Source organism: Oncorhynchus masou, chromosome 18 (genome assembly GCF_036934945.1).
Source record: "Oncorhynchus masou masou isolate Uvic2021 chromosome 18, UVic_Omas_1.1, whole genome shotgun sequence".
Taxonomy (NCBI): Eukaryota; Metazoa; Chordata; class Actinopteri; order Salmoniformes; family Salmonidae; genus Oncorhynchus; species Oncorhynchus masou.
This window is the reverse complement of record NC_088229.1, coordinates 11,650,852-11,671,682: the sequence shown is the minus strand read 5'-3', so window position 1 is coordinate 11,671,682 and position 20,831 is coordinate 11,650,852. Positions and strand designations below refer to the sequence as shown.

The window sequence follows — 20,831 nt, the reverse complement described above, 5'->3', positions numbered from 1 at the left end:
TAGCGCTTGATGGTTTTTGCAACTGCACTTGAAGAAACTTTCAAAGTTCTTGAAATTTTCCGGATTGACTAACCTTCATGTCTTAAAATAATGATGGACTGTTGTTTCTTTTTGCTTATTTGAGCTGTTCTTTCCATAATATGGACTTGGTCTTTTACCAAATAGGCCTTTCTTCTGTATACCACCCCTACTTTATCCCAACACAACTGTTTGGCTCAAATGCATTAAGAAGGAAAGACATTTCACAAATTATCACAACTGTTAATTGAAATGCATTCCATGTGACTACCTCATGAAGCTGGTTGAGAGAATGCCAAGAGTCTGCAAAGCTGTCATCAAGGCAAAGGGTGGCTGCTTTGAAGAATCTCAATTTAAAATATATTTTGATTTGTTTAACACTTTTTTGGTTACTACATGATTCCATATGTGTTATTTCATAGTTTTGATGTCTTCACTATTTTTCTACAATGTAGAAAATAGTACAAATAAAGAGAAACCCTTGAATGAGTAGGTGTCCAACCTTTTGACTGGTACTGTATTTTATTTGGCACATACACCGGATAGCTGCTGTGCAATGTGTTGTTTTACAGGGTCAGCCATAGGACAGTGCCCCTGGAGCAAAGTGCCTTGTTCAAGAGCATATCAATTTTTCACCTTGTCGGCTCGGGTCTTCGAACCAGCAGTTTCTGGCCCAACACTGACCGCTAGGATACCTACCACCCTATAATTATGCCCTCTCTTTGATTAGCCCTGTCACAATGGAAAAGATAGTGGAAGACGTCTTGCTGTAAGGGGATTGACTCAGACAAAGCCCTTAATGACATTCTTTAGTCAAGCAGTGTTGACTTATTAAATATATAAACAAACAAAAACCGTCAGCACTGTGGCAGAGATTAAATTGGTTCTGCGCTTTAGGATAAAGGTTCTCTCAAAAGAAATGCAAGAAGAGGATATTCAAGAGAGGTAGAGGGAGCGATAGAGATTGAGAGAGATAGAGGGAGAGAAAAAGACAAAGATAGAGATACAGATTGAGAGAAAAGAGAGAGAGCACTTTGAGAATGAGCTAGCTTGCTACTGCTGCTGATATTCCCAGCTAGACATTCCTCTGCATTGTGCAGTGCTCATGGCTTAAGCTGTGGCGGCTGGCGGCTGGCATAGCAGCAGTTTTGCTATGTAGAGGGACTATCGGCAAAGTCGACAGAGAAGGGCCGATAGCCGACAGAGAAGGGCCGATAGCCGACAGAGGAGGGCCGATAGCCGACAGAGGAGGGCCGATAGCCGACAGAGGAGGGCCGATAGCCGACAGAGGAGGGCCGATAGCCGACAGAGAAGGGCCGATAGCCGACAGAGAAGGGCCGATAGCCGACAGAGAGGAGCCGATAGCCGACAGAGAAGGGCCGATAGCCGACAGAGAAGGGCCGATAGCCGACAGAGAAGGGCCGATAGCCGACAGAGAGGAGCCGATAGCCGACAGAGAAGGAGCCGATAGCCGACAGAGAAGGGCCGATAGCCGACAGACTAGAAAAGGACAATATCGGGTAGGCCGAGCAAAAGAGAGACAGAAAGAGAGAGAGATCCCCAATCAGCTATGGTGTAGGTGTGAATATTTAATGAATCCCTCTGGGATTAATGTAGACCTCTGGGGAAACTTTGGCTCATCTTGTTCACCATCTTACTACCTGAACCTATCTTATCCTGTCTTGTTCCCTCTCAATTGAGTTGAATTGTAACAATAACAGCACATATTGTTGGGTACATTTCCTGCTTTTACATCCTGCTATCATTGACTTGAATGGGGATGACCATTCTATTTCTATGCCAGCACATGCAGTCAGCAGCGGAGGAGAAGAGAACATGTGCGTCTTTAAAAAAAAAGGGTTATTTGAACGGTTATTAAAGTGACTGCGGTCATTTGGCAGGCCAACAACAGTCATCCAAAATTCCATGACCGTCACAGCCTCTAATTTCAGTGACGGTGGATAAGCTCCAAAAACCAAAGAAGAAGATGGAACAACATGAGTCTCAGTCTGGAAGGTTCTTACGTTTCCCCGAATCGTATGAATAAGTACCTTTAACAGAACAGCGAGTCAAGACGCAAATGAAAAAAGGCTGAAAATAGAACTTCATTTTCCACTCACCTCCCTCCACTCTTTGGTGCCGATACCCTGCACATACAGCACAACCACTGCAGAGAGACAAAGAGAGAAGACAGAAGGCTATTGAACTGGAGAACATGGGGCCAATTGCATTTGTAGTGTTTTTCATTTACAGACATAAAATCACAAAGCTCTCTACATTGTAGAGCAACTATTAAAATAAAAATGCTTTAAAAAGGTCAAAACTAATAGAGATCTAATTTGGTAGCATAGTATATGACAGTCATTAAATTCTCCCTAAAAACAAATTTCTCTAATAAGCATTCAGAAAAAAAACACTTGTTGATTCAGTTCAGGTTGGTCAACCGTTGCCACAGCCATTTAAACACAGCGGTTGAATGTTGGGCATCAGCAGTAATGCACTTCACTCTGGCTTCGTGCAGGCAATTAAAAATATGTTCTCTCTTCTAAAGACCAATTAGGAACGTTGAGAAAACAGCATTGGGGCAAGTGTCTGGGCACCTTGGCAACATTACTGCATTGGCAATTGCTGCTCATAGCAGATCTAAAATAGTAACACAAGAATGGAGCTATATACAGGGAATACTAGTCCCAGATCAATGTGGAGCTATATACAGGGAGTACCAGTACCAGATCAATGTGCAGAGGTACAAGGCATTTGAGGTAGATATGCACATGAAGGCAGGGTAAAGTGACTAGGCATCAGGATAGATAATAATAAGGTATTTGAGGTAGATATGTACATGAAGGCAGGGTAAAGTGACTAGGCATCAGGATAGATAATAATAAGGTATTTGAGGTAGATATGTACATGAAGGCAGGGTACAGTGACTACGCATCAGAATAGATAATAAGGTATACACTTAGGTTGGAGTCATTAAAACTCTTTTCAACCACTCCACAAATTTCTTGTTAACAAACTATAGTTTTGGCAAGATGGTTAGGACATCTACTTTGTACATGACATAAGTCATTTTTCCAACAATTGTTTACAGACAGATTATTTCACTTATAATTGTCACGCCCTGGTCGAAATATATTGTGTTTGTCTGCATTTATTTGTCTGGATTGGTTCTCAATCAGAGGCAGGTGTTTATCGTTGTCTCTGATTGGGAACCATATTTAGGCAGCCATATTCTTTGAGTATTTCGTGGGTGATTGTTCCTGTCTCTGTGTTTGTTGTCACCAGATAGGCTGTATAGGTTTTCACGTTCCGTTTGTTGTTTTTGTATAGTTCGTTTTTTCATTCCTCATTAAACATGTCTCAGAAATACCACGCTGCATTTTGGTCCGCTTCTCTTCCACCAGACGAAAGCCGTTACAGAATCACCCACCACAACAGGACCAAGCGGCGTGGTAACAGGCAACAGCAACAGCAGGAGCATCAAAATCTGGACTACGCAACTTGGGAGGAGATAGACAGGTGGGCGGTCAACCCAGGGAGAGTGCCGGAGCCCGCCTGGGATTCGATGGAGCAGTGTGCGGAAGGTTACGAGAGAATGAGGCTGGCTAAGCAAGCACGGCGGCGCGGAAGGAAGCCCGGGAGTCAGCCCCAAAAATGTATTGGGGGGGGGGGGGGGGGCTCAGGGAGAGTGTGGCAGAGTCAGGAGTCAGACCTGAGCCAACTCTCCCTGTTTCTCGTGAGGAGCCAAGGAGGAGACCAGAACCAGAGCCGGTGTTGGAGGTGAGCGAGGCAGAGACTGCGAAGGAGTTAATGGGGAGATTGGAGGAGAGAGAAATGAGGGAGTTGCTGTGTTGGTGCTTTAAGCATGATATTCGCCCGACGGAGCGTGTCGGGGATTTGATGGCACCTGGGTCAGCGCTCCATACTCGTCCTGAGGTGCGTGTTAGTCGGCTGGTGAAGATGGTGCCAGCCTCACGCACCAGGCCTCCTGTGCACCTCCCTAGCCTTGCACGTCCTGTGCCAGCACTGCTCTCAAGATCTCCAGTACGCCTTCACGGTCTAGCCCATCCTGTGCCACCTCCACACACCAGCCCTCCGGTGGCAGCTCCCCACACCAGGCTTCCTGTGCGTGTCGTCGGCTCAGTACCACCAGTGCCAGCACCACGCATCAGGCCTACAGTGCGCCTCGCCTCTCCAGCGCTGCCAGAGCCTTCCTCCTCTCATGCGCTGCCGGAGTCTCCCGCCTGTTCGGCGCAGCCAGAGCTGCCAGTCTGCATGGAGCAGCCAGAGCTGCCAGTCTGCATGGAGCAGCCAGAGCTGCCAGTCTGCATGGAGCAGCCAGAGCTGCCAGTCTGCATGGAGCAGCCAGAGCTGCCAGTCTGCATGGAGCAGCCAGAGCTGCCAGTCTGCATGGAGCAGCCAGATCCGCCAGTCTGCATGGAGCAGCCAGAGCTGCCAGTCTGCATGGAGCAGCTAGAGCTGTCAGTCTGCAAGGAGCTGCCAGTCTGCAAGGAGCCGCCAGAGCTGCCAGTCCGCATGGAGCCGCCAGAGCTGCCAGTCAGCATGGAGCAGCCAGAGCTGCCAGTCTGCATGGAGCAGCCAGAGCTGCCAGTCTGCATGGAGCAGCCAGAGCTGCCAGTCTGCATGGAGCAGCCAGATCCGTCCATGGAGCAGCCAGAGCTGCCAGTCCAGGATCAGCCAGAGCTGCCAGTCTGCATGGAGCAGCCAGAGCTGCCAGTCTGCATGGAGCAGCCAGAGCTCCAGTCTGCATGGAGCAGCCAGAGCTGCCAGTCTGCATGGAGCAGCCAGAGCTGTTCTGCAAGGATCCGCCAGTCTGCCAGGAGCTCTTCCAGATCCAGTCCGTGGAGCAGCCAGAGCCTCCAGTCAGCATGGAGCAGCCAGATCCGTCAGCCTGCCAGGATCCGCCAGTCAGCCAGACTCTTCCAGATCCGCCAATCAGCCAGACTCTTCCAGATCCGCCAGTCAGCCAGACTCTTCCAGATCCGCCAGTCAGCCAGACTCTTCCAGATCTGCCAGTCAGCCAGGATCCGCCAGTCAGCCAGACTCTTCCAGATCTGCCAGTCAACCAGACTCTTCCAGATCCGCCAGTCAGCCAGACTCTTCCAGAACCGCCAGCCAGCCAGGATCTGCCTGATCCAACTACCTGCCTGAGCTTCCTCTCAGTGCTGAGCTTCCTCTCAGTGCCGAGCTTCCCCTCAGTCCCGAGCTGCCCCTCAGTCCCGAGCTGCCCCTCAGTCCAGTGGGGTTCTGGGTGAGGACTACTAGGCCATGGTCGGCGGCGAGGGTGGACTATCCTAGGATGCGAGGAGGAGGGACTAAGACATTGATAGAGTGGGGTCCACGTCCCGCGCCGGAGCCGCCACCATGGACAGATGCCCACCCGGACCCTCCCCTATTGTTTTGATGTGCGTCCGGGAGTCCGCACCTTAGGGGGGGGGGTTTCTGTCACGCCCTGGTCGAAATATATTGTGTTTGTCTGCATTTATTTGGTCAGGCCGGGGTGTGACATGGGTTTATTGTGGTGTGTTTTGTCTTGTGGGTGTCTAGCATAGTCTATGGCTGTCTGGATTGGTTCTCAGAGGCAGGTGTTTATCGTTGTCTCTGATTGGGAACCATATTTAGGCAGCCATATTCTTTGAGTATTTCGTGGGTGTTCCAGTTCCTGTCTCTATGTTTATTGTCACCAGATAGGTTTTCACACATTTATTGTTTTGTTTAGTTATTTCATGTCTCGTTCATTTTATTAAAGAACATGAATAACCACCACGCTGCATTTTGGTCCGCTTCTCTTCCACCAGACGAAAGCCGTTACAATAATTCATTGTATCACAATTCCATTGGGTCAAAGTTTACATACAGAAAATTGAATGTGCCTTTAAACAGCTTGGAAAATTCCAGAAAATGATGTCATGGCTCTAGAAGCTTCTGATAGGCTAATTGACATCATTTGAGTCAAATGGAGGTGTACCTGTGGATGTATTTTAAGGACTACCTTCAAACTCAGTGCCTCTTTGCTTGACATCATGGGGAAATCAAAAGAAAATCAGCCAAGACCTCAGAAAACAGTTTTGTAGACCTCCACAAATCTGTTTCATCTTTGGGAGCAATTTCCAAATGCCTGAAGGTACCACGTTCAGCGGATCAAACAATAGTATGCAAATATAAACACCATGGGACCACGCAGCCGTCATACCGCTCAGGAAGGAGAAGCGTTCTGTCTCCTAGAGATGAATGTACTTTGGGGCGAAAAGCGCAAATAAATCCCAGAACAACAGCAAAGGACCTTGTGAAGATGCTAGAGATAACAGGTACAAAAGTATTTATATCCACAGTAAAACGAGTCCTATAATGACATAACCTGAAAGGCCGCTCATCAAGGAAGAAGCCACTGCTCCAAAACCGCCATAAAAAAAACAGACTACGGTTTGCAACTGCACATGGGGACAAAGATCGTACTTTTTGGAGAAATGTCCACTGGTCTGATAACGACCAGCGCAATGTTTGGAGGAAAAAGGGGGAGACTTGCAAGCCAAAGAACACCATCCCAACCGTGAAGCACGGGGGTGGCAGCATCATGTTGTGTGGGTGCTTTGCTGCAGGAGGGATTGGTGCTCTTCACAAAATAGATGGTTTCATGAGGCAGGACAATTGCGTGGATATATTGAAGCAACATCTCAAAACATAAGTCAGGAAGTTAAAGCTTGGTCGCAAATGGTCAATGACCCCAAGCATACTTCCAAAGTTGTGGCAAAATGGCTTAAGGACAACAATGTCAAGGTATTGAAGTGGCCATCACAAAGCCCTGACCTCAATCCTATAGACAATTTGAGGGCAGAACTGAAAAAGCGTGTGCGAGCAACGAGGCCTACAAACCTGTTACACCAACCAGACTCAGTTACACCAACTCTGTCAGGAGGAATGAGCCAAAATGTACCTAACTTGTTGTTGGAAACTTGTGGAAGTCTACCCGAAATGTTTGACCCAAGTTAAACAATTTAAAGGCAATGATACCAAATACTAATAGAGTGAAAGTAAAATTCTGATCCACTGGGAATGTGATGAAGGAAATAAAATCTGAAATAAATAATTCTCTCTACTATTATTCTGACATTTGACATTCTTAAAATAAAGTGGTGATCCTAACTGACCTAAGACAGGGAATTTTTACTAGGATTAAATGTCAGGAATTGTGAAAAACTGAGGTGTATGTAAACTTCCAACTTCAACTATATGAACATGAAGGCAGGGTAAAATAACTAGACATCAGGCTAGATAATAATAAGAGTAAAATAAAACAGAGTAGCAGCAGCATATGATGAGTGCAAAAGTGTGTGTGTGTGTGTGTGCGCGCGCATGTGTGTGTTTATGTCGGTGTGTGTAGTAAATGTGAATGTTTGTTGCTTTTGTATGGGACCGTCTATGTATGTATGTATGTATGTATGTATGTATGTATGTATGTGTGTGTGTGTCTGTGTGTGTATGTCTGTGTGTATGTCTGTGTGTGTGTGCATGGTGTCTATAAAGTCTAGTGAGTGTGCGTATTGTCAGTGCAAGATAGTTGGTACAGATGGTTTGGGTCCCATAATTGACTATTTAACGGTCTGGCTATTTAGCAGTCTTATGGCTTGGGGGTCGAAGCTGTCTCAGAGCCTGTTGGTCTGAGAGCCTATGCACCAGTACGGTTTGTCAGACCTTGGCAGAGTGAACAGTCTTATGGCTTGGGAGTCGAAGCTGTCTCAGAGCCTGTTGGTCTAAGAGCCTATGCACCAGTACGGTTTGTCAGACCTTGGCAGAGTGAACAGTCTATGGCTTGGGGGTCGAAGCTGTCTCAGAGCCTGTTGGTCTAAGAGCCTATGCACCAGTACGGTTTGTCAGACCTTGGCAGAGTGAACAGTCTATGGCTTGGGGGTCGAAGCTGTCTCAGAGCCTGTTGGTCTGAGAGCCTATGCACCAGTACAGTTTGTCAGACCTTGGCAGAGTGAACAGTCTATGGCTTGTGTGGCTGGAGTCTTAGGCAATTTTTTGCGCCTTCCTTAAACACCGGCCTGGTATAGAGGTCCTGGATGGCAGGGAGCTCTGCCCCAGTGATGTACTGTGCCGTCCGCACCACCCTCTGTAGCGCTTTGTGGCCAAGGGCGGTGCATTTTCCATACCAAGGGTTGATCCAGCCAGTCAAGATGCAAAGAATAATCTGTCTACCCAAGTTGCCTCTGTGTTTGTAAGCATGTCAGAGGACAGTAAGTGAGATTGAGACAGACTTAGTCAAGACAGAGCTATGAGAGCTCACAGTAGTGCCCTGTTGTCTAATTCTAAAAGCTAACAGGGTGTGCTGGAGCCATAGTTAGCTCCTAGCAGTGCAGCCCATTAAAATATGTAACTCTGGTTGGTCAACAAAGTAAACAGCTATCGGGGGTGCCTTGCAGAAACAGCCTTTGAACAGCATGGAGCGAATCATTCAAAGGAGATAAGAAGTGCTTCCTTGACCTGTGATATACCGTAGGATTCCAGAAACTAGTACTCCTTTAGATTATTCTACTTTTGAGGAAAGATGAGAGAAGCCCACCGCCTAAGTAGGCTTGGACGATATATTGTTTATACCGTATAATTTAAAATGTGGTTTGCTAACTTGCCAGCTAAGTGGCTAGATGTTAAGATGAAGCTTCTTGGTTACAGCAGAGACATTCAAACCCCCCTGGATCAAGATCCCTCTTGACTAAATTGTTTTGTGCTTCCACAAAATAGAAATAGTGCCCCCCTGTGTGCACATTCAGTAATACCGTATACGCCGGTAGGTACAGAAACGGTATGAACATCTGGATATCGCCCAACCCTTAACCTAACTCCCAGCAGCAGATTGATTGTTTGCTTTATGGAAGGTGACTGGGAGAGGACAGCCCATCTGGTGGGATACAGCAAAGCCAAATCCAAAGGAGCTGCATGCCAACTTTTCTCCTTTGGCTTCAGGATCAGGTAACCAGGTGAACAGAACTTCAATTCAATCAGCCTTACTATTGAATCCATTATGCTGAGTGTTGAGGTAGCCAATAAAAAAGTTCACAATTCTATCTATTGTACAACAGAGCTTATTGTCGTGTATAAAATAGGTTGGCAAAGTAATACAAAAATACATGCAGACTTCCTATTAGATCTGAAAAGACACCCATTACATTAGGATGGACAGTGCATTACATTAGGCTGGACAGTGCATTTACATTAGGCTGGACAGTGCATTTACATTAGGCTGGACAGTGCATTACATTAGGCTGGACAGTGCATTACATTAGGCTGGACAGTGCATTACATTAGGCTGGACAGTGCATTACATTAGGCTGGACAGTGCATTACATTAGGCTGGACAGTGCATTTACATTAGGCTGGACAGTGCATTACATTAGGCTGGACAGTGCATTACATTAGGCTGGACAGTGCATTACATTAGGCTGGACAGTGCATTACATTAGGCTGGACAGTGCATTACATTAGGCTGGACAGTGCATTACATTAGGCTGGACAGTGCATTACATTAGGCTGGACAGTGCATTACATTAGGCTGGACAGTGCATTACATTAGGCTGGACAGTGCATTACATTAGGCTGGACAGTGCATTACATTAGGCTGGACAGTGCATTACATTAGGCTGGACAGTGCATTACATTAGGCTGACAGTGCATTACATTAGGCTGACAGTGCATTACATTAGGCTGACAGTGCATTACATTAGGCTGACAGTGCATTACATTAGGCTGGACAGTGCATTAACATTAGGCTGGACAGTGCATTACATTAGGCTGGACAGTGCATTACATTAGGCTGGACAGTGCATTACATTAGGCTGGACAGTGCATTAACATTAGGCTGGACAGTGCATTTACATTAGGCTGGACAGTGCATTACATTAGGCTGGACAGTGCATTACATTAGGCTGGACAGTGCATTACATTAGGCTGACAGTGCATTACATTAGGCTGACAGTGCATTATATATATTAGGCTGGACAGTGCATTACATTAGGCTGACAGTGCATTATATATATTAGGCTGGACAGTGCATTACATTAGGCTGACAGTGCATTATATATATTAGGCTGGACAGTGCATTACATTAGGCTGACAGTGCATTATTATGACAGTATTACATTAGGCTGACAGTGCATTACATTAGGCTGACAGTGCATTACATTAGGCTGGACAGTGCATTACATTAGGCTGGACAGTGCATTATATATATTAGGCTGGACAGTGCATTACATTAGGCTGGACAGTGCATTACATTAGCAGTTTACATTAGGCTGACAGTGCATTACATTAGGCTGACAGTGCATTACATTAGGCTGGACAGTGCATTACATTAGGCTGGACAGTGCATTATATTAGGCTGGACAGTGCATTACATTAGGCTGACAGTGCATTACATCATCCTGTCTAAAATGCATGCAAAAGGGCAAAATACCAGACAATATTCTTCACACTGTTAATTTATCAGAGTGTGAATCAAGTTGAAGTAAGCAGAGGGTACTTTTGTGGTCTATGATGAATGATCTTACATAGTCACATGGATGTTTTATTACACTGTTGATTGCCATAGGCTGGGTTTTGGATTTGCCTTGCAAAAATAAATCACACTGGATCAGGCCTAAAACCTCCTTGCTTGTGGGCATTGCATAAAAGCTGCTTGCTATGAGGAACACAGGAAGATGGAGTGAGGAACCAAATCAAATCAAATTTTATTTGTCACATACACATGGTTAGCAGATGTTAATGCGAGTGTAGCGAAATGCTTGTGCTTCTAGTTCCGACAATGCAGTAATAACCAACAAGTAATCTAACTAACAATTCCTAAACTACTGTCTTATACAGTCATAAAGAGAGGAGGAATGTGTTTGCTTGGCAGACAGAGGGAGAAATTATTCAGTCACAAACACATCAAGCCGGTCACGGATTGAGGGCTACGCTGCAGGTTTCAGGACTCAACTGTGAGAAATCCCCCCTAAATCTCTCTCACAGCAATTTAGGAGGGAGGATAGGGTTTAGATCCCGGCTAATCTATTGGGGGGAGGGGGAGGGGCTGGCCCTGAATGAATCAAGTGTGGAACCCCCTAAACCCTGGCAGGGATCTGTTTTAACAAGGTCACATAGAAACACCACCAGTCTGCACACATAGGGACAATGGCAGCTATGAGTGACACTTCTGAGTCCTTATAGTTGACACGTCACAACCTTGAAACAGAGGAGACACACACTAGGGCTGACTCCATTTAGTTGACTGGTCCATTGTTTGTTCGAAAGGCTGTTGGTCAACTGAGATTTCTTTAGTCGAGCAGTAGCATAAAAGGCCTGTCTGAGTGGACTGATCCATTGTGGAGGCCTGTCTGAGTGGACTGATCCATTGTGGAGGCCTGTCTGAGTGGACTGATCCATTGTGGAGGCCTGTCTGAGTGGACTGATCCATTGTGGAGGCCTGTCTGAGTGGACTGATCCATTGCGGAGGCCTGTCTGAGTGGACTGATCCATTGCGGAGGCCTGTCTGAGTGGACTGATCCATTGTGGAGGCTGTGGGTATGGCACAGCCGCCACTGAAATTGTATATGGTTATATTACATAAACACTAATAAAAAAATTATATAATTTTATAACAAATGCGCAACTGAGAAGATACATCCACGTCAATATCCCAGGTTAAGGCATTGTGTTGGAAATGGACTGGGAGTATAGACGGATATCTTGGTCTACAGTCAATGTCAGTTCTTTAAAACCTGTTAAATTACAACACATGTTAAGGACCAGTAAAATAACCAGTAGACCAACTTATTTTATATCATAAACCATAAACCTGTTAGTAGTTCTGAGTGTAGTATGCATATATACGGCTGCCAATGAGATGGTGGCTTAGGTGGCTAGAAAGGGTACATTTTAGCTGTGTCATGATTCTAAAAGAGAGGAGAAATTCTTACTTAAAAGAGCCATGGTAAACAATGATTAATGATAGTCAGTGTGGGTGAAATTGCAGCTTTTATATTAATCTGCTGGGGAGACCTATACAACTCCTATTAAAATATGACCTTTTTGAAAAGCTCCTTGAGTGGCTTAATAAGATTTAATAAACGAACGTACAACATTAGGATCTTCATTACACCCACGGCAGGGACTGGCGTTTCCAAGCCTCAATCAGGGAGTATAACTTAATGGATGGAATAATAGGTTTGTGGTAGGTATTAGACCTGCTTAAATTACTTTTCGGGGAATGATCTCAGCAGGGAAGCGGTCCTTGAATACCTTCCTTTCTAAAATAGACTGAGAAGGTTATGCACATCGGAGGAAATAGTTTTTTCCACACTCCCTACATTTCACTCTTATCCAGAGCGACTTACAGTACAAATTACAGTTACATGCCATTCTCAAGGTCACATTTACATATAACTAATCGGGTCGGGGATTTGAACCAACGACCGTTCGGTTATTGGCCCAATGCTCTTAACCGCTTACTACTTCACATTGAGGAGTCTGGTGGTTCTGCATCGGTGTGGGAGTTCCAACTACTTGAGTCATACAGATCAGCTATTGTAAGCTATGGAAAGCAATTGTCTCATTCTGACCAATTTACTATTATGCAAAATGAGACTGACGTTTAACTATTTTGCAGAGAGATTAAAGCATTATAATTTTATACATTTAGTAGACACTCTTATCTACAGCGACTTACAGTAATGAGTACATACATTTTTGTACTAGTCCCCCATTGGAATCAAACCCACGACTCTAGAGTTGCAAGCAACATGCTCTTCCAACTGAGCCACACAAGGACCTCCAAAGTGCAACGAAGTGCAGTATACAGAACAGTGAAGTGCTCTAAAACAAAGGACATATCTCATACATCACATTATGTATATCGCATGCCAATCAAAGAGATTATGCTCGGAACTCAAATTTTCTTTTCAGGATCCAACTCTAAGAAGCAATCACAATACGGAATGGATTTCAGCGAGAGGAATTTGTGAGAGCAGTTTTCATCTCCTCAAGGGTAGTCAATGCTTGGGTTAAAGGTCACACATGCCTAGAATATATTTAGGTTAGCCTGGATCATACGGATATAAAGAGTGACTATGAGTCAATGGGAAACGTCCTCTCCACCAAACCCCTAGTTAAGTTAATCAACCTCCATACAAATTCATGAGCATCTTGGTGGAATTCATACAACACTTTGACAGCACTGTCCATGACAGACTAAAGTCCATGGCAAAAAAAAGTCCATGGCCAATAACATACTGTATTCTGAATAACTGAAACCGTTTCTGGTTTCTAAAATAGATTCATGAACACTAGGGCTGTTCCCGACTAAAAATTTTTTAAAAAAATGGTCAACCGAAAGTCGTCTATTCTTTTGACAAATCGATTTGTATTTTTTTTTCCCATAAAGTGTGTTTTTTTGTTGTGTTATAATAAAATGTGTATTGAGCTTGTCTGATGCTTAAAGCACACTGATGAAATAAGACGCAAATGACTCAAGAGGAAGCCAGAGATCAAGATAACCAGAAGAGAAAAACCTTAACCTGACCGTCCTCCTCTCGCTCCTGCTGGCTTTAGCAGATTCTACCGTTGCTCTCCTGAAGTTCTGGAAATAGGCAAGGATTTGGCAACCTTGTGTTGAATGCCAATTTACAGGGCTTTCGGAAACTATTCAGACCCCTTGACTTTTTCCACATTTTGCTACGTTACAGCCTTATTCTAAAATGGATTTGTTTAAATCCTCATCAATCTACACACAATACCCCTAATGACAAAACAAAAAACAGGTTTATTAAATGTATTAAAAATAAAAAACTGAAATATCACATTTACATAAGTATTCAGACCCTTTTCTTAGTAGTTGTTGAAGCACCTTTGGTAGCGATTACAACCTCAAGTCTTCTTGGGTATGATGCTACAAGCTTGGCCCACCTGTATTTGGGAAGTTTCTTCCACTCTTCTCTGCAGATCCTCTCAAGCTCTGTCAGGTTGGATGGGGTGCATTGCTGCACAACTTTCATCAGGTCTATCCAGAGATGTTCAATTGGGTTCAAGTCTGTGGTTTGGCTGGGGCACTCAAGGACATTCAGAGATATTTCCCGAAGCCACTCCTGTGTTGTCATGGCTGTGTGCTTCAGGTCGTTGCTCTGTTGGAAGGTGAACCTTCGCCCAAGTCCGAGGTCCTGGGCGCTCTGGAGCAGGTTTCATCAAGGATCTCTATACTTTGCTCCATTCATCTTTCCCTCAATCCTGACTAGTCCCCCAGTCCCTGCCGATGAAAAACATCTGCACAGGCCTCCCGAGTGGCGCAGCAGTCTAAAGTACTGCATCGCAATGCTAGAGGATACACTACACACCCACGTTTGATCCCAGGCTGTGTCGCAGCTGGCCGTGACCGGGAGACCCATGAGGCGACGCACTACTTGCCCAGCATCGTCCAGGTTAGGGGAGGGTTTGGCCAGCCAGGATGTCCTTGTACCATTGCGCTCTAGTGACTCATTGTGGTTGCTGGGCACACGCACGCTGACTTCGGTCGCCAAATATATGGTGTTTCGTCTGACAACCTGGAAGCCACGCACACCAATGTAAGTGAGCAGTGTGTCAAGAAGCAGTGCAGCTTGGCAGGGTCGTGTTTCGGAGGATGCATGGATCTCTACCTCTCCTAAGTCCGTACAGGTGTTGCAGCGTTAGGACAAGACTAACTACCAATTGGACATCAGGAAATTGGGGAGAAAAAGGGGTAGAAGGTACCAACAAAAATAAAATACAAATATTTGTCACCTGTAATAAAACTATGGTAGATGGCATCAAGAGAGTAGGGGCTGCTGCATTCTGGTAAATGGTGTCAACATAGTTAAGAACTGTCAGGTACCCTTCCCCAGATCTGTGCCTCAGCATAATCCTGTCTTGGAGCTCTACGGACAATTTCTTCAACCGCATGGCTTTTGCTCTGACATGCACTGTCAACTGTGGGACCTTATATAGACAGGTGTGTGCCTTTCCAAATCATGTCCAGTCAATTGAATTTACCACAAGTGACTCCAATTAAGTTATAGAAACATTTCAAGGATGATCAATGGAAACAAGATGCACCTGAGCCCAATTTCAAGTCTCATAGCAAAGGGTCTGAATACTTAAGCAAATAAGATATTTATGTGTTTTTTTTTTATACATTTGCAAAAAATTCCAACATTTTTGTTTTGCTTTGTCATTATGGAGTGTTGTGTGTAGATTGCTGAGGAAATGTTTTATTTCATCCATTTTAGAGAAGGGCTGCAACGTAACAAAACGTCAAGAGGTCTGAATACTTTCCTGTACTGTAGATAAGCTACTGCTCGACTAAAAGAAAACCTGATCGATCAACAGCCTGTCGACCAAACAATCGACCAGTCGAATAATTGGGGTCAGCCAAAAATTAACATAAAATTTCAATAGCATAAAACACACACACACACACACACACACACACACACACACACGTACATAGACAAAGCATAAGGTAATTCAATCATGGACACACACACAGGCAACAATCTATTTAACTTCTCATAGCAAAGAGAGCCCCGGCAAAGAATTGGTACAAGAACAAAGTTATTATGTCTGAGCCATCTATTACTATGAGTTCAGAGCATATTCTTCTATTTACACAAAGCATGTACACAAACACACATGCACACAAACACACATGCACACAAACACAAAGCAAGTGTAATATATGTGATTGGTTAGTTGATAGCACAAACTAGAAGAGGAAAAACATCCATATCACATTTCACATTCTCAACTAGTTGGAGATTAGGCAGAGCACCTGCACCAGCGGCCTAAATCAATTAAGGACCACTAAACTCATAATCAAAGACCCCAATCTCTGAGTACCTTGGCGGGGCTGTTCCTGTTGCTAATGTGCACCTTCATCAAAGCCCCATGGTGTCTCTGATTCTGTGGGATTGCTGTGGTGACATCCAGCCCCATGAGCCCTGTCATGTCAGCTCAAAACAGTCACCCTGTTCTGACCCCAACCTGACAGACTGTTGACCAAAATATAGTAGCGTTCACCAAGCAACACAGAGAGAGCAGGAATAATTTCTGCATTGTATCAAGCATTTGAAGCAAGCATTTGAAGAACGGAACAAAATGTAGGCCAAGTAGAGGGTTATTTCATTTCTGAGTTCCAAAGTGACCTGTACAGTTTATAAGTCGAGTCCCACCGCAAAGAGCAATCCGACACTCAAAACAAAGTGAAATGAGAGGCCATGAACATGAGTAAAAACAAATGTTTAAACATGAAATAGATCACAGCCATGTAGTTACAGAGTTGGGCCAACTTGTAGAATTTTGAATATTGTTCTAATTTTAGACATTTAGTTACATAACATTGTTTAAATATCCCCCATGTAATGTTAGTGGCGCTAACATGGCTGTCATAGAATGTTGTAGTGTCATGTAAATCCATTATAATGCAAAAACACCAATGTCCTAACAAGAATAATTGTAATTCAATAGGATCTCTATGGTCCCAACTCTCTAAATATATGGCTCTTGATCAGATCAGAAACTCTTCAGTCAAACAGATAACACTGCAACTGTGGTTGTGTTTCTGAGACCACATCTTTGAGTCAAGCAGAAACTAGTGAAAAACTGAGATGTAGGGAACAGATAAGGTAATGTCGGTCCCTCTCCTTGTTCGGGCGGTGTTTGGCGGTCGACGTCACCAACCTTCTAGCCATCACTGATCCATTTGTCATTTTCCATTGGTTTTGTCTCGTCTTCCTTCACACCTGGTTCCAATCCCATCAATTACATGTTGTGTATTTAACCCTCTGTTTCACCTCATGTCCTTGTCGGAGATTGTTTGATTGTATGTTTTGTGTATTATGTGTTGATGCGCAACAGGTTTTGTACTCACTTTTTTATTATTTTGTCAATTGGGTTTTGGAGTTTTGTGAAGCACTGATTAAACAACTCCGTTTATACCAAGTTCGTTCTCCTGCGCCTGACATACCTGCCACCAACGCGCAACCCATTACAGTTAATATCTGTAATACCTATCAGACTCTGAAGACCAACAGATAGGAGTGAATGATGAGTAAAACAGATGTTAAAACTGACTATGAACCTGTGACGTGTAATCTCTGTCATTTTTCCAATGTCAAATCTCAGAAATGACGCGTGTAACCATTCGATTAGCAAGAGACGCAAATGTTCTCCGCTCCTCAGTCTTCAGTCAGCTGTTTTAAAATGGTTATGATGGGAGTTTGATTTTCATGACAGTCTTCATCTATAACTGTTGGTTACACAGTTACACAGAAATACAGTAACTGTACAAGCCCTGTATCTGGATAAAACAAACGGCTTTATAAAAGAATGTGCTTAATGGAATTTTCATAACATCCAGTCCCTGAACTAACTCTGAACAAAACCAAATCAATTTACTTGAGTATATTCTGAAAAGATAGAACATACGCATGCATGGAATTCCACACATTCTTATCAACATTCACTCAAAAAGATGAAGGAGAAGGACACATACCAGGATCAGACTTGGAGAATGTGTCCACATGCAGAAGATCCCTATGGAAATAACATACAGGGGAAAGAGAGGAGGGGGGGAAATAACTATTAAATCAGACATTTGTTTCTCATAAAATCTATTCAATGTCACTGCAGCATCCACTTGAACATTTTTCTATGAATTCTTTGTTTGCTTGTTAGTTCATAATTTCTCATGGAAAACACCTGTTATTTTCCCTCATCAAAACTAAATGTATTACATACAGGTAACTGCCAAAATAATGGAAAAACCAACATAAAGTGTCGTAATAGGACATTGGGCCACCACGATCCGCCAGAACAGCCTCAGTGCACCTTGATTCTCCAAGTGTCTGGAACTCTATTGGAGGGATGCGACACCATTCTCCCACGAGAAATTCCATCATTTGGTGTTTTGTAACATTATCAGTCATAGTAACCAACTCTTTCCTCCGCCGATGAGGACAGCCTCCTGGGACAATTTCTATATAGTCGGTATTTGAGTGACTGCCATTGGGTTCATGGTTCATATTATATCAAAGGGGGAAACAACTATTCCCCATGAAAGAAATGACAAAGACACGGGGTCTCTGTTGAGCTCTGGACCAGTGAGCTAAGGTACATTTGCCCCACAGCTGGCATGTTTTCCAAAGGTCTTCCTTTTAGGTTGGCAGTTTGCCAGGTGCAAAAAACACATAAAGGAAATGGGTTGTTGAGAGGCAGACAAATTAAATCAATGCTGTGCCTGATTGTGTATTCTCCTAGCAATGTTCTATTAGATATGATAAGAGAAGACGTTGCAGATGTGTCTCACAGAGAACGATCCTCTTGTTTCTAAGCATGGAGGAAATCCAAAATTAAAGCTTAGTAATCTCCTAGGAGGCACCAGCAGCCGATCCATTCATTATTCAGGGTCAGGGAGGATTATTGTTTGGTGCCAGTGGTGGCTGGGGTTGTGACCATGGATTTCTGACCATCAGAGACATTTTTTTTTTTTAGGACAGACGACACAAAGACCACTCAGCCAATAGTGTATAATCGCACAGGATATGAGGAAATGTTCTTAATTTGCTCTCCAACAGAGAAACGGACAGCCACCACAATCCAAGATCCACATTCTCAATCTTGAGCAACAAATGTGAGACTTGAAATAGAACCACAGTATGACATTCTCTGTCTGTATTAGATATGCGGAATGTAACCTGGCCAGTAGGATGAGTTGCTACAGGTTAGTGACAGGGGTCTCAGGGACCATTGAACAGCCTGAAGGGACAATACAGTATAGATACCTGCTAACAGTCTACATCTCTAATTCATGTAGGATATAGACTTACTTGACAGTTCATGAACACACGTCACTGGTCAAAGTGTTAGAGGCCCCTTGTAAACTCAAGTTAGTTTGTCAGATGCCTTGTGAAACCTCTATATGTGCTGTTGGTTTTGTACAGTAGTACCGTAGGTTACGCAACATCAACATTTATCTGTCTCAGTGTGATTCGCCACTGACCTTCCGGTAAAGGACATGTCTGAAAACAAACACGTACTACTGTGGAAAACACTGGAACGGCTGAGACCTAGAGAGCTGAACATTTTTCACATTTTGTCTCCCAAATACAGTTAGTCCATTTGTTTCCTGAGCTATAACATACGGTACTTACCTGTATAGATCATATTGGACCTGCCGTTGTAAGAATTTATTTCTAAATCGATTGTTAAATAACCCACCGATATTCAGATGATATACAGTGCCAGGGCACTAATGCACACTGCAAACTGATGTGATTAAACATTTTACTGTGAAAAGGATGCCAAGGGGGCAACAACAGGCAAAAGATGCTATTGAGGGCCGCGTGCAGAGGTACGTAGAGGAGCTTGCTTATTATTGAGGTACTGCATTTAGAGGATATAATGGCAGAAATGTTCATGAAGACAATTAGGTGCAACATGTGGGTATATACATTCCACACATGTAAACTAGCCAAGCTCTATTGTATTTATGGTTTTAGGCTATACCTGCTTGAGGTGATTAATCAATGGCCACATCACAACATTATCCAGTCTTGGTGCCTGGCACCTCTATCACTGACTACACAGGGCTGATGTACAGTCAGTCACATCTTGGCACACCTTCGAAGGTGTATCAGGAAAGAGATTAATAGGTATGCAAGAGGTGAAACAATAGTTTTATCATACTACTACTACTGGATGCTTGAGATTCTAAAAATGTTGACTAAATTAAGCGATATCTAACTTGGTATGCAAACTTAAGTAACTTGTTAACACAGAAAATGTGCTCTAAACAATGATAATCAAATATTAGCACACATCTCATCTGCATGTTGTGAAATAATTTCAATACAAGACCTTTCACTTTATAGAAGACATCGCCCTGTAATTTTACATTTCATCATACATTCATGACCTTACCTGCATGATACGGTAACTTCTATTTTAGTAGCAGGAACGATGTTGTTCAGCGGATCGAACTCCCCTATTGATGCCATCATCGCGACCCTGAAGTTTATCTCTTTAAATTTGCACGTGTCAAGCTATTCTGGTGAAATATCTCAAGAATATTATCGACCATTAACTTAAATCAGACCACAAGTTAGCGGTAGAGACATATCTGTCTTCATTGAGTTTTGGAAAGAAGCGCGTCGTAGATTAAAGACATTGCATTGGAGAGAAAAGCAATTTATCCTTTACGCCACCGTGTAGCTTAGAGGAGGACTGAAGCTCGTGCCTCTCGGTACCGATGGATTCCCCTCAATTTATATTCCTCCAGTGCTTTCGACAGGTAGTGTTAGAAGCACGGTATGCACTTTTGCTGAAGGTATTTCTTTGGAAAATATTGTATTTGTTTCTTTCGCTGATATCATTTCAACCTTGAATGCGTTTGTTTATTTGATATATTTATTGTTTCACACATTTAAAAATTATTGCGTTGATTGACACGAACAGACAGTCGTCATTGTATCCTGTATAATTAAGCAACAAAGTCATATTCAAATGTTGGTTATTTTTGTCCTGGATACAGAACTAAAATAAGTCTAATTCTGAAACACATTTGTTCATCTGAGAACTTATTATTTAGTAGCTTGAATTATTTATAATTTCCCTCTACCAAAACAGGCCACCTAGTCTGTGTTTATACAGGCAAGCCTGGTTCTGATCTTATTCCCACTAATTGGTATTTTAACCAATCACATCAGATCTTTTCACTTGAGATCCTTTACAGAGCTGATCTGGTTGGTCAA

The 20,831-nt window shown here is 43.6% G+C and overlaps 1 pseudogene; it reads right to left on the bottom strand.

Annotated features, from left to right (window-relative positions):
- The window catches only part of LOC135503962 (copine-9-like), an 80,576-nt pseudogene extending 60,485 nt beyond the window's left edge, over positions 1-20,091 (bottom strand).
- Between the last annotated feature and the right edge of the window lie 740 nt (positions 20,092-20,831).